At 38.3% G+C, this 12819-nt stretch overlaps 1 protein-coding gene and 1 long non-coding RNA gene across 2 annotated transcripts in view; one reads left to right on the forward strand and one right to left on the reverse strand.

Annotated features, from left to right (window-relative positions):
* Window positions 1-12819, forward strand: part of TYRP1 (tyrosinase related protein 1) — a 279196-nt gene that overhangs the window by 295 nt on the left and 266082 nt on the right. The window lies entirely within an intron of this gene.
* Window positions 55-12327, reverse strand: LOC148213825 (uncharacterized). Its single transcript, XR_015793903.1, has 2 exons — window positions 8328-12327; window positions 55-7992 (listed from the first exon to the last, which is right to left on the reverse strand). It is a non-coding gene; the product is annotated as an uncharacterized LOC148213825 (long non-coding RNA).

A 12819-nucleotide genomic window follows, 5' to 3' on the forward strand; every position in this document is an offset into this window, starting at 1 on the left:
GGTTTTCATATGTGTCTTATGGTGGCTGTTTTCTGAATCTGCTTTATTATTTGAAAAAATTATTTTCTTGAGTAGGTAACCAAATTGACTCAAAGCAAGGGAGTGAAATATAGCTAATGTATGTGTGTAACAAATGTTTAAGGGCCAGTGTGCTTTAATGACTAGATATTTGGCCTTGAAATAGGAAACCCAGATTGAAATAAATTGCTAATATTCAGCTTAACATCAGCATTGACATTTTTGAAGTAAGCATAATAAAAATGTAATCAAATTAATAGTTCTTTCAGCTTTAAAAATAGATCGCTCTAATACATTAATTGTTAACATATATGTCAGTTTGATTACTTCCATGCCCTGTTATTCTCAGTGCTGAGATTTATAATTAAAATTAGAACAAGATTACAAAAGTGAGCTTGGGGGTGTTATGTGGTTTGCACACTGCTTTGTGGCTTCCAGAGTCTTAAATAGTAGTTGAATTGGAATACCAGGCAATGGTATATCTAGGCCAAGCTATTCCAAACAGGAAAGTGAGAGCTAAAGAATATGAATACAACAGTTTGGGATATCAACCTTAGTTAAAGAATATTGTGGTGAAATACATTTATGACTGCTAAAACATGTCCATATTTGCCATAGCAACCCAACTGCTGCAACTATTATATAGACATTCAGAAGGTAAGATTCTATAAGAAAGAATTGCTTCACAACAGCACTTTCAAGGATATCAGAGGAGTTATGGTAACTACCTTGTTGTCACACTATGGCATAGATTTGATAGTTATATTATAGTTTGGATGTTGGTGGAGGAGTTTATTTTTTTAGTATAAGAGGAACACAGTGAAGAACCAGTAATATAGATTGACTTTAATATTTTTTTTAATGCACTGTAGTAAACAACTGGAGGAGAAAACCTCTTACAGAGTTTGATGGTCTTCAAGTGCTTTTACATATTGTAGAGAGAAAGTAAATAAAAGACTGTTCAGTACCCTGGACTAAAAAGGATGAAAATAAATGGTTCAATTTTCTTGAAGGCAGGTGGAGAAACTGTAAAAAGATCGGTTACTGCAAGAAATTCATGCTTTGAACATAACAGCTTAAAGGAAACAATTGTATATGACACAAAATTAGAGTTAAAAAAAAAAAAGAATTGGAGGGTGCGGGACAAGAACTAAAGATTTCTGTGTAAATGTGCACCCAAAGGGAGATTGTGCTAGACATGGTAAAGAAGTTGCACAATAGTATAAACAAATGTAAAGGACTTTGAGAAGGGAATGAAGGATTAGAAACTTGAGAAGTTCCATCTGTAACTTGCAAGAAATATGTAATATGTATTCATGTACCTTTATTATATGTGTGGCTCTGCAATTCAGTGCAAATGCCAAGATGTGTTTATATCTATAAAAATCAGAATTGTGCAAGCTATGGCATTCTCTGTGACACTCCATGGAAGTGAAATTTGGACTTTGAAGAAGCAGAATAGAAAGAGTATTGACACTTTTGAACCTTAGTGTTGGAGAAGAGTCCTGAAAATACCATGGACAGCCAAGAAAACAAACCAAAGGATCATCGAACAAATCAACCCACAGTTCCAACTTGGGGCACAAATGAACAGGTTCAAATTATCCTATTTCAGACACAATACGCAAAGATTTAGATCTCTAGAGAAGGCTCTAATGCTGGGAAAGGTGGAAGGAAAGAGAAGAGGATGACCAGCAGTGAAGTGGATGGACTCCGTTAGAGTAGCAATGGGTAAACCATTGGAAGACCTGAAATACCTACAGATCAACATGGAAAAAGTCTATTTATGTGGCTGTTAAGAATCATCAATGACTTGATGGCACATAATCAATCAATTCATGTACCTTTATTATATGTAATACTTCCCTTTGTGTGGCATAAAGATTTAACAACCCTCTCCATAAATTAAAACCAATTCACACTCCTTCAAAGTTCAGTCACATGCTAGGCCAAATAACAAGCATCACCAAAAATGAGGCACTCTAATGTGATGCCTTATTGCAAGTTTGATGGTTGAGGATCAGTGAGGATTGCCAGGGACACAAGAGAGATTTAATCACCATTTTGCTAATGTTGCTGAATGCACACATTTGCTTTTCCCCTAAAAGAAAAGGTTGCCAGTCACTCCTCAAAAGAAATTAAAGGTGAGAGGTGAAATGAGATCAAAATCTATCTCAGCCCTTTGTCTTGTGACAGGGATACTGCAATGAATGCTATTCCCATGAAGCACTTTGGTAATAGTATATATATATATATATATTTATATGTGCCAAGCATTTCATATATCTCATTCATGCTTATAACATACATGAAGTTAATTAGCTTCATAATACATATGGAAAGCCCAAGGCCCAGTGCTGGACTATGGTTTGAACAAGAGTTTTCCAACCCACTGTGCCATTCACTTTGTCTTACATTTTCCCCAAAGTCTCTATGTAATAAGTATAGTTTTTCTCCATATAATTGGCAGGTCCACGTGTGCATGTATGAATTTCTATCTACATCTACATCTGTATAAGCTAAGATATGGAAAGAAAACTATTGCTAGAGAAGACACTCTCCTGAAGCTTAAATCAATCCGAGTCCAGTAGTTCATATACTTTGATAGAAATGAGCAAAATATAAATGTAGTAATAAGATTAAAATAAGAATGGGTAGGAAAGCAAACAGTTTGCCCATAAACCACAATGTTATATAACTTTATTCTAAATCTCCAACCATGGCAACATACATGCATTCAGCCTTTACCTTCTTTGCTTTAATTAGTTATCTTGGAAATTGAGCATTCATCTTTGACTGAAAAATATTTCTTGAAATCACAGTATTGTTGATTTGAACTTTGGGATCTGATGCAGTAATCAGATGCTCAAAAGGAAAAGCAGCACATGGGCAGTAGTCTCTGTTAATCTACAAAATCATTATTAATTCTAGTGGCTTAAGCATTGCACAAAAATACCCACACAAATACTGGCCAGGTGATGCATAGGGATCTGGGAAGAGAGGAGAGCTCTATAGGTGCATGAATAGGAGTTCTCCTGATCAGTAACATCTCCATCCTTCTTAATTATCCTTTGCTAGTGACATTCCATAGCGTTCCATAATGTGTCACCTCAGCCATCCCTTCACTGACCTATTAGGTTACCATTACAGGGTCAAATGTGACATGCTGCATAGCAGTTAATTTTCTTATCTCCAGTTGCTGCTTTCAGAATTGTCTTCCTTATCTCTTCCACTTGCTTGTATGCGCATTTATTCTTCTTTAGGAACACATTTCAGACATTCTGCTAGATCTACTTCCCCCAACATTTTAGTTCCTGTAACATGAGAAGAGCCAATCCACTGAATATACATATAGGAGCCAGTGAGGAATTTTAATTTCTTCTGCAGTTAATCAGTTCTTTTCAATACATGTTGACAATGCTGAAGATGAAAGACATAAAAACAGGGCAGACAGCAGGAGCCATTAAAAAAAAACCCTTTCTTTTTAATTAGCATCTCTTTTTTACAAGCCTATTTGATATCCCCATTTAGCTACTTACCCTCACTTTTAATCTATTATATCTCAGTTGTGACTCTACCACGCTGTCAGCTAAACTGAATTACTTTTTCTTGCCTGATATTTTAGGGAAAGAAAATCTGAAGTAGGTAAGAACATTATTTTTGTTTGAAATTTGGAAATTTGTATAGTAACCAGGCTTAATTAAACTTATTAGGTACTACAAAGGAACTCAAATTGCTTGTTATTTAGAAAATGCATATTTCACAAAGACAATTTATCTGTACTGACTCCTGTGTCTTGGGCACTCAAAAGCTGAACAATCGCATATGGATGATCACAAAAAATGGTCTTTGATTTGCCATTACTTCTGTTAGCAGACGTGTGTGTGTGTGTGTGTGTGTGTGTGTGTGTGGTATATGTATGTACAGACATTTGGAGATAGCACGCAGTATATTTCAAGAATACTAATTGTGGTTACGCTTCATATCCTCTATCACCTAGTTTTTATTTACAATAACAACAACAGTTAGAAAACCAGAGGAAAGGGGCTAGCTCCTTTCTCTGTCCCTAAGTTATCCTTTTTGTTGAAAGGTCTGAAATCTAATTTTCTCAGATATTCTAGAACTTTTTTTTAGGGCCCTTCATTTAGAAAAGGAAATGTTGACCTGGAATTATGGAAGCTGTTGTCCAACACCATACAGTGGATTCCAAAATGGAGAAGACTGAAGCAGAGACTGTGGTGGTTGGTAATTAGGTTAACTAATTGATGTAGGAGACTCCTTGTTGTAAGCTTTAGTCGAGTTAAGAATACCATATGATCAGAGTGTAGACAGAATATATGATCTTCTTAAAAGAATTAAAAAGAATCCAGTTAGAAAATTCTTTATTCATCTTTAGTATCATGTATTACTGGTTGTTCATTACAATGTAGTGATGGCAAACTATACATTGTCCTGTTTCTTACTCAGTGCCAATTGATAGTCTTTAAGATCTTTTTTAATACATTGTCAAATGTTGGTGCAGAGCAAAACTGCTATTGGATTTGTTATTCTAACTATAATAAATATCCAGCAGTTTAGAGATATAGCCCACCCATTGCTAAATTATGAAGGTGGTCTAAAATGTACAAGATTTCTCCACATATGATGGATGAGATGCCTATATCTAATGTGGCAGTGTCAAACTTTGAACCGGCATGGTTGTAAATCTTGGCTTCTCCTTTTCCTCCTACCTAAGATTAAGTTTACTTGACAGAAGACTCAAGGTGAGTCTTTTTATTTCAGACAAGAATGAAGCCAGATGCACAGAGAACTTTTGGCACTCCGGTACACCACAAGCAAAGACCCTATATAGCTCTGTGCTGCTGGGTTGAAATTCTAGGCTTGCTCCTCCTACTTTTCTGGGCCAACAGATACCTTGTTCTTCTCTTGGGGACCTTGGAATGAATCTCATCCTTGTTTTGCTAAGGGTGCTCTCTAGCCTGGGAACTTCCAGCTTCCGCCTCACCAGCTTCATTCCTTACATGGGTAACAGGTTCAGTCTATGATGATGTAGTTTCCTTCGTGTGAAAGCAGCTCATTGATACCAAACACAGAAAGTTGCCCAGTAAATAAATATAAATAAATAAATTCTGTGTGGAAAATATCTATTGGTGAGGAGGGCAGGGGAACCAGATAATTTAGATTTTTTAAAAAATAAATAAATAAAATTCCTTTTTTTAATCGTTTTTTTTAAAAAAAAGACTTGCACAATTGAATTATTTCATTTGAAGAAGTAAATTTATGTGAGGTGCAAAAATGGGTGCCTTTGGTGAGTATACATAAGGAAAAGTGTGTGTGTGTGTGTGTGTGTGCTTTTATGCAGCCAGGTTGAAAAAAAAAAGCCTGAGTTGTTCCCTTTTCTCCAGAATAATGACATAAATATACTATTTATACTATATATAAATATAGCAATAATTTGTCCTATCATCATCATCATCATCATCATCATCATCATCATCATCATCGCTTTATCACTTTTTCTTCTGAAGGAGCCCACTATATTTTATTCCATTCAGAATAGCTACTACAATAAATCTTCAAATTATGGATTGAATTCAGCAAGGTGATTTTGTAAGCATTCATGTTTAAACCTTCTTTCATTCTCCCTCTTTTTCTCCTCTCTTTCTCTTTCCCAATTGGTCTTGTTTGTTTGAAGAGAGATGACATAACATGAAGGACACCATGGCTGGTGGGGAATCAAGATGGTGGGTGTGGAAGAGCAGGCTGCTTAAGAAAATGGCCGGCCCCTGTGCTGCCTTCTTTTGCCCCTGCCCCTTGAGCCTCTCCCTCAGTCCCAGCCTGGCAGAGTTCCCAATGAAGCAGCAACCATGAGGCAGGTGTGGGAGGAGAGAAGAGGCAAGGCAAGGCAAGGCGAGGCGAGGCGAGGCGAGGCGAGGCGAGGCGAGGGGTGTTTTTGGAGCTCTGCAGCCACCGGCAAACAGAGGCGTGCAGCATCCGGAAGAAAGGAGGCATTTTTCCTTCAGAGGGAGTGGATGGTCCAGAGGCAAGAACAGGAGCGTGGAGGCCCAGCCAGGCAGAGCACAACCTGGACAGGTGCAAGCGCTCTCTACAGGCTGGCCATTACGTGCAACCACAGGGGAGAAAAACATGGAAGAAATCCCAGAGAGAGGAAAAAAGACAGAACCGGCTCTGTAAGAGGAACACCCTGCTATAAAATAGGAATAGTACATAGTATGGAGGTAATAGTAGCAGAATATAGTATGGAGAAAATGGTAATTGTCATAGTAGCAATAGAACTAGCGTATAGGATAAGATAGAGGTAAAAGGAAGCACTCACATATATATTTGTAAGTTTCATGCATCACTTTTATACCTTTGTTTTACAAAGTAAAAAAATCTCCCCATCGCTCATAGGGAGATATGAAGAAACTACCTGGTCCAGGGTCCGGTGCTTCTCTCTCTCCCCTGAGTCTGGGTCAACCTAATTGGGCATGGTTTAAAAAAAGAACCTGTGATGTTGGGCATGACGATGCAATCAAAACCCTGCCCTCTTTTTTTACATTGCACACGTGACATACGTTAAAAAAGGAGCATGATTTCAATTGCAAAGTCATGCCCGCAATCTTGATTTGTTTTTCACTTCCCCACCATCACCACCACAGACACCTCTGCATAACATTTCCTCACTTTTTCTCCACCCCTCCCAGTCTTACCTCATGGCATAAATCAGAAAAAAGCGGGGGAGGGGCAGCTGCACAACTAGCATTGACCTCGGGCACTGACTGCAAATTTCAGTCATACCGTGATGCTAAAGGGAAAACAAGCTAGGACACTGTGCATTTCCAAAAGTGAGAGGAGAGGGAATAAAGCTATTTTCTTTCATCTGCATTATGCCTATGCCCCAGGTTTCAAGAGGTTCTAGTAATCTTTCTCAAGCGAGAGAATGACAATAAGGTTAAGGAGAAAAGGCAATAGAGTTAAAGAGATGATAGACAGACAGACAGACAGATATACAAACCTTTCAAAATTTACCACATATACATCTGATTCAGGAAAGATACCTGCATGTACACTATCACAACACACTCTTGTTTAAAATAAGAAATTACTTTAATATCATCTACCACCAACATTATTCTAAAAGGTAAAGTGTGGGATGCTAACAATGGAAAAGGTTTATTAAGATGAATGTGGTATCTTTTGTGCCTAGATTCAAGAAATGAAGCTCAAGGTAAATTGTGAATTTTCTGCCTGTGTAATAGTCATTATTCTGATGACCCAAATGAGAATAAAAGAAAAGATTTTTGAACAATCTCACTGAATCTGTCAGACCAATCCCAATATGTGTTAGAAATCTGCTGTGCTAATAAGTGAATTGCATGAGAACATTTCCAGCTGGATTCCTTGTTAAGGCATTGAGTGCATGGCCTTGGGTTCAAATCAATGTGAGTGTGGCCTTTATTCAGCTGAAATGAACAGACTTGCACATTAAAGTCTTGACATTTCTTCTAATATAAATAGTGTTTGTCCCTTCAGTGTTGTCTGCTGGATATAAATAGCAATAAATAAGTAATCTGAATATATTATCCACTATCCTTTCCATGTTCAGATTCGATATTCCCAAAGCCATTGTTAAGATATTTGCAAAATCTTCAGTTGCGTAGTGTTACTGGAGGTGTGAACGTGTTAAGGGCATTAACCTTCCAGAAATACTCATGTACTGAGAAGCAAACATGCAAATGCTTAATTAAACCTACATTTCACAAATTGAGCTCACAAGTAACTGAATCATTTGTTCCATAACACTTAGTTACTAACAGAAATAGGAATTATTTTATCTGTGAGCTAATAAGAGGCCCAGTGATATGGTGGTTATTCTTTGGACTAAGAGTTGGAAAGTCCAGGTGTGAATTCTTGCTTAGCCAAAATACCCATTGGGTGCCCTTGGGGAAAATCACGTTCTGTCAGCTTAACCTACGAGGAGAGAGGAAATATATAAATGGAGCAAATTAAAAATATAGTGGCTCAATACATATTTGCTCGATTTCTTATTGTGCAAAATCAGATTAGAAGTACTCAATTCAAGTCACATATTCAACTCAATTAATTTTCTCTGATATTTGTCTTTAACAGAGTAGAAAGTAATCTTATGAACCCCCTTATTAGTATAAGGAACAGGGATAATTCAGGAACTCTGCGAACCATGGCTCCTATCAAAACTATTTTAACCAAATCTAGGGATTAAAATGCATTCTGGGATTACATGTTAGACATCGGTGCATGTCCTAAAACTTCCAACAAGCACTTACGCGCTTCAGAGTAGCTTCAGGGAGAATGTAATTTGCAGTAGAGAAATGCTTCATTCTTCAGTGTCTGCTGCTTCCTCTCTGAAACCATAAGAGTCTTTTTCCCTGAAAACAAGGTTCAAAATGCATATTGGGGGGTAAACAAGACCAACTTTTCCAGCCTAATTTAGCAGTCCTGGTTTATCTTATCCTAGCCCCCAAGGGGCCAACTACAGTGCTACAGCTTTCTGCTGTTCTTCCAGATTTCTGCCATCTGTAAAGGTGCCTGCAGTGGTATATTTTGGTTGTTAAATCCCATATACCAACCACCCTTTCTCATTCTTGAAAACCTCTGTGAAAAACATCTTGAGAACATACATATTGATTTTTCTTTCCTCCATCAAAATCTGATGTGTGTTCACTGAAAAGCAGTGAGGAATACTTATCCCTTCATTAACATCTTCTCAATTTTTTCCCAGTAGCATATGAACTAATATCAAGATGCTATTTAAAAACAAAACAAAAAACAGAATCTGCTGATTTGAATATAACCCATCTTTGTCATATATTTAGTGTCAAGGTGGGTGGGTAGGTAGGTATAAAAGGATCTCCCCTTTTTATATCTGCACTGATTCATGTTCAAAGAGGTGGGGCCTCAACCATGCTGCTGTAACTGATGTCTTGCCTTTTTTTTCTCCCCCCCTCCCCCCAGCAGACACTGCTGGTAATAGAACATAACTATCTTAATGATTCCAGTTGATATCCTTGACTTCATGCCTAAATTCAGTCACAATAATCTGTAGCCTAACATAAACATGGCATAAAAGTAGATGTCATAGACCAAACCTAACATTTTATTTTGTCTTCCCCAACCTGGTGCCTGTCACAATTTCCAGCAGATCTGGAAGGACAAGGTTGTGAAATGATGTTCTACCCACCAACTCTTGAGAAGTGACCATTAGTGGATGACTGTTCAATGATCATTGTTCTAGAGAAGATACAGGATCATTTCCTATCAAAGCCTTGGATGGAGGGGTCAGAATTCCTGTCACCTGTGGACCTCAGATACATTTCATTTGCAAAAACAAGTACCTCCTTTGCTAAAAATATTAGGAGTTCATTACGAGGTGGATCCTATCACATTGCTAATTCTCTGGAAGTTTCTAAATATAGTTAAAAAAAAACATGGATTATCAGGACCCCCAATCAAATATATGCTATTGTCCATTGTATTGGAGTTGTAGGGAGATCACATTTGCAACTATAAATATGAAGCACCTGAACTGACCTTTAGGAGCCCTTAAAAGTGTGGGGAGGGGGTTTAGGGACCCACGGCAGGCCTTTTTTCCATAGCCAATTGAGTAGTATCCTACCATATGTTTACTGGCCTGAATCCTGTGTCAAATATTCTCAAATGAGGATATCATAATGAGGTCAGTGAAACAGCAATTTTAGGAAGTGTGAGATCCTGAAAAAAAGAAAAAAAAAAAAGGTTAAAAGTACACATTCCCCAAAAGGAGAGCTGTAAGGCTGAGAACATGAATCACTTGCTGGCACCTTCACAGTTGTTCTAATTTAATAACCGCCACCTCTGGCAAGATCCTTTCCCCAACCATCTGTTTTTGAAGGGTTGGTGGAAGTGAGATAATGCATGTAGACCATCTGGAAACATTTCTTTAACACTTAAATTGCATTTTTGATATCTTGCCAGCAGGCAATATCAAAAGTTTCACCTGAATGAAGGAAAAATGATCAAATTTTAAACTCATATGAAAGCTGATGTGGTCAAGAAAAAAATTGTTGTCCCTTGATAAGTTAAACGCTGCTATCTATATATGCCAATAGGTCTTTACATCAGAAAAGGTGCCAGCAGTCATGTGCCTTTGGCACTTAGAAATGCTTCAGAATGAGATTTGCTTCAGTTATAGTTCAGTTTTCTTTTTTTAAAGAATGAGTTCAGAATAAATTTGCATAAATGTTTCATTTGTTGAGCATTCTCACAATTCAGAACATTTTGGTCACTCTCTTTTCCTTTCCTATGACTTGGACTAAACCTGTTTATTTGACATCACTTTCTTCACTCACTAAGACTAGGAAAGACATCAGCCAAAGATCTGGACAGAAAATGACAAAGGAGTTTCAGTCATGGAAAAAAACCAACCCTATATGTAAACAGATGCTCCACGATCAAAATCTTTTTTTCAAAATCACTGCATTGTAAAACCTAGCAGTCACAGTATATATATTCAGAAAAATACACATGAGGACTAGAATCTTACTTTCTAAAACAGCACAAAAAAAACCTCTGCAGTATATTTCAGGGCAGCCCTCAAGTTCACGTGGAGATTAAAAAAACATAATATTGTTACGCTATCTACCAAGGAGAAATTATGTTGTTGTTTTAAGCCAAGAACCCCTTTTTAAAAAATGAGTGCACATATTACATCTAGAAATGAATTATAAATTATTCTACAAATACTTAGGCAGAAATTTTCCGTTTAATTGATCTGATCCATATGAAAAACACTGCGGCCTGCTTTCGAAGCTCTTACTTGTATCAGGGCGGATTTTAGTTGTTGCTGTAGATCAAACTTTGACCAATTGGCAGCCTTCCACAAGTATGGACTTCAACTCCCAGAACCCCCCAGCTTGCAGGAGTATTGTTGAGAATTCTGGGGATTGAAGGCCACACAACTGGCAGGGTGGTGGGGGTGGTGCTTAGATTGGGAAGGCTGTTTTGATACAGACAACCGATAGCTGGCAGCAAAAAGGCACAGAAAACTATCTACTGCCACCTAGTGGATTTCTACAGACCAGATCTGGTAACCCTGTGCTATAGACCAAATCTATACAAAATATGACTCCAGTCCTCCAAGAGAAGCATTGTAGGCCTAGTTTTGATTTTGCTTCCATCTGCAGAAAACACTGGGATTGGTCATATTGCTGACAGGCCACAATAAAGGTCTGGTGAACAGCTTTCTGAGTTATACATAGCATGCCATTTCTCAGTTCTTGGCTCCATATTTCTCAGGCCTGTTGCCATGCCTCATCCTTAGCTCAACGCTAAATCCTGCCCTGGCCATTCCAAGCTTAAGCTTGAAATAAGTTAGGACCATGTATCCTGGAGGAGTTGTTGGTGGCTCAGCATCTGCCAGGAGGAAAGCTTGTCACTGCTGATACTGAAATGGGCTGTCTGTCATCTCCATCTGCTTGGGACTGAATTTAGCAAGCAGTTAGTAAGCCATCATTGTGACATGCTCACTGCCTTGGTGAGATACTAAGGGAACATCAAAATGGCAATCCACACAGTTTTGCCCACTTCATATTAACAGTAGACCACTGTTTCTCAACCTTGGCAGCTTTAAGATGTGTGGGTTTCAATTCCCAGAATTCCCCAGCCAGGAATTCTGGGAGTTGAAGTCTACACATCCTAAAGTTGCTAAGGTTGAGAAACACTGCAATAAACAGACATGGTGAACTCAGCCCTCTCACCCCCACAAGGAGGTCTCTAGTTCCTCCACCTCAGCTCTCCACGTTCCTGGGAACAGCCAGTTCATAAGGCTGCCAGCATTTACTTCATTGCAAAGATATCTGGACTCTGTGCCAGTTTAATTCACAAGGAGTCAAGTGGTACCTCCTCTGACTTTTCTCAGGAGCTTAATCAAATGGAGTGTGAGATTAAGTTAAAGTCCTCTCAGAATAAGTGGGCTAATTTAATAAAGAAATGCAAGCCTTTTATTGTGTATATCGAGGTTATGGAATTAAGAGGTGGGAAAGGCAAAGGGAGAAAAGAACAGAAAGAGGAGAATTGAACTTGTAATACAGAGCAGATTCTCTGAACTGATTACCCCCCACCCTATCCTGGTCAGGACAGACACAGAGAACAAGGGCAGAAGGACAGAGGACACAGGATAAGAAAAGAAAAGAAAGTTAAACAAAGAGCTCAGATCTTTCCAGAAAATAAATCCAAAAACTTAATTTGCATATACCTCCACTGTTCCTATATTTTTCTTGCTTTCTTCAATTTCTAGATTCCTAAATAAGGGGGCTTTGGTTATCTGGCTTAGAACCAATTGGACCCGCTTTGTTCCTCCAGCATGAGAGAAAGTACACTAAAGGTAAAAATGAATGTTCTCCATATTGGTAAAGTTCACCTCAGAGGGGAATTTCCTGCTTCTTACTGGTTCTTCAAAGTTTGAGTTTCCTGGGCTCTGATGGTCTCTGCCCACTATCTAGATGGACAGTTTAGGTTTGTTTCACAGATCCAAGTTTTGTTTAACAAATCTGTTTCTGAATCTCTTGGATGGAAATGTTTCCCATCCATTAAAAGCCATGATGCTGTTTTTCACTGAAGCATTGATTCTGGTCATCCCTAGAGGGATGACCACCAAGACACAGACACTTGGATCGAGTATCACATATAATTTGGCTGGACCCCATTCCACTGAGTTTCTGGGATCCGTACTTGCTCCATTGCACCAGCCTGTCCTACAGCCCAGAGACATTTTGATGCACG

This window comes from Python bivittatus, unplaced genomic scaffold (assembly GCF_059951505.1).
Source record: "Python bivittatus isolate LINGU-HERP-01145 unplaced genomic scaffold, Pbiv_v1 ctg000850_np1212, whole genome shotgun sequence".
Classification (NCBI taxonomy): domain Eukaryota; kingdom Metazoa; phylum Chordata; class Lepidosauria; order Squamata; family Pythonidae; genus Python; species Python bivittatus.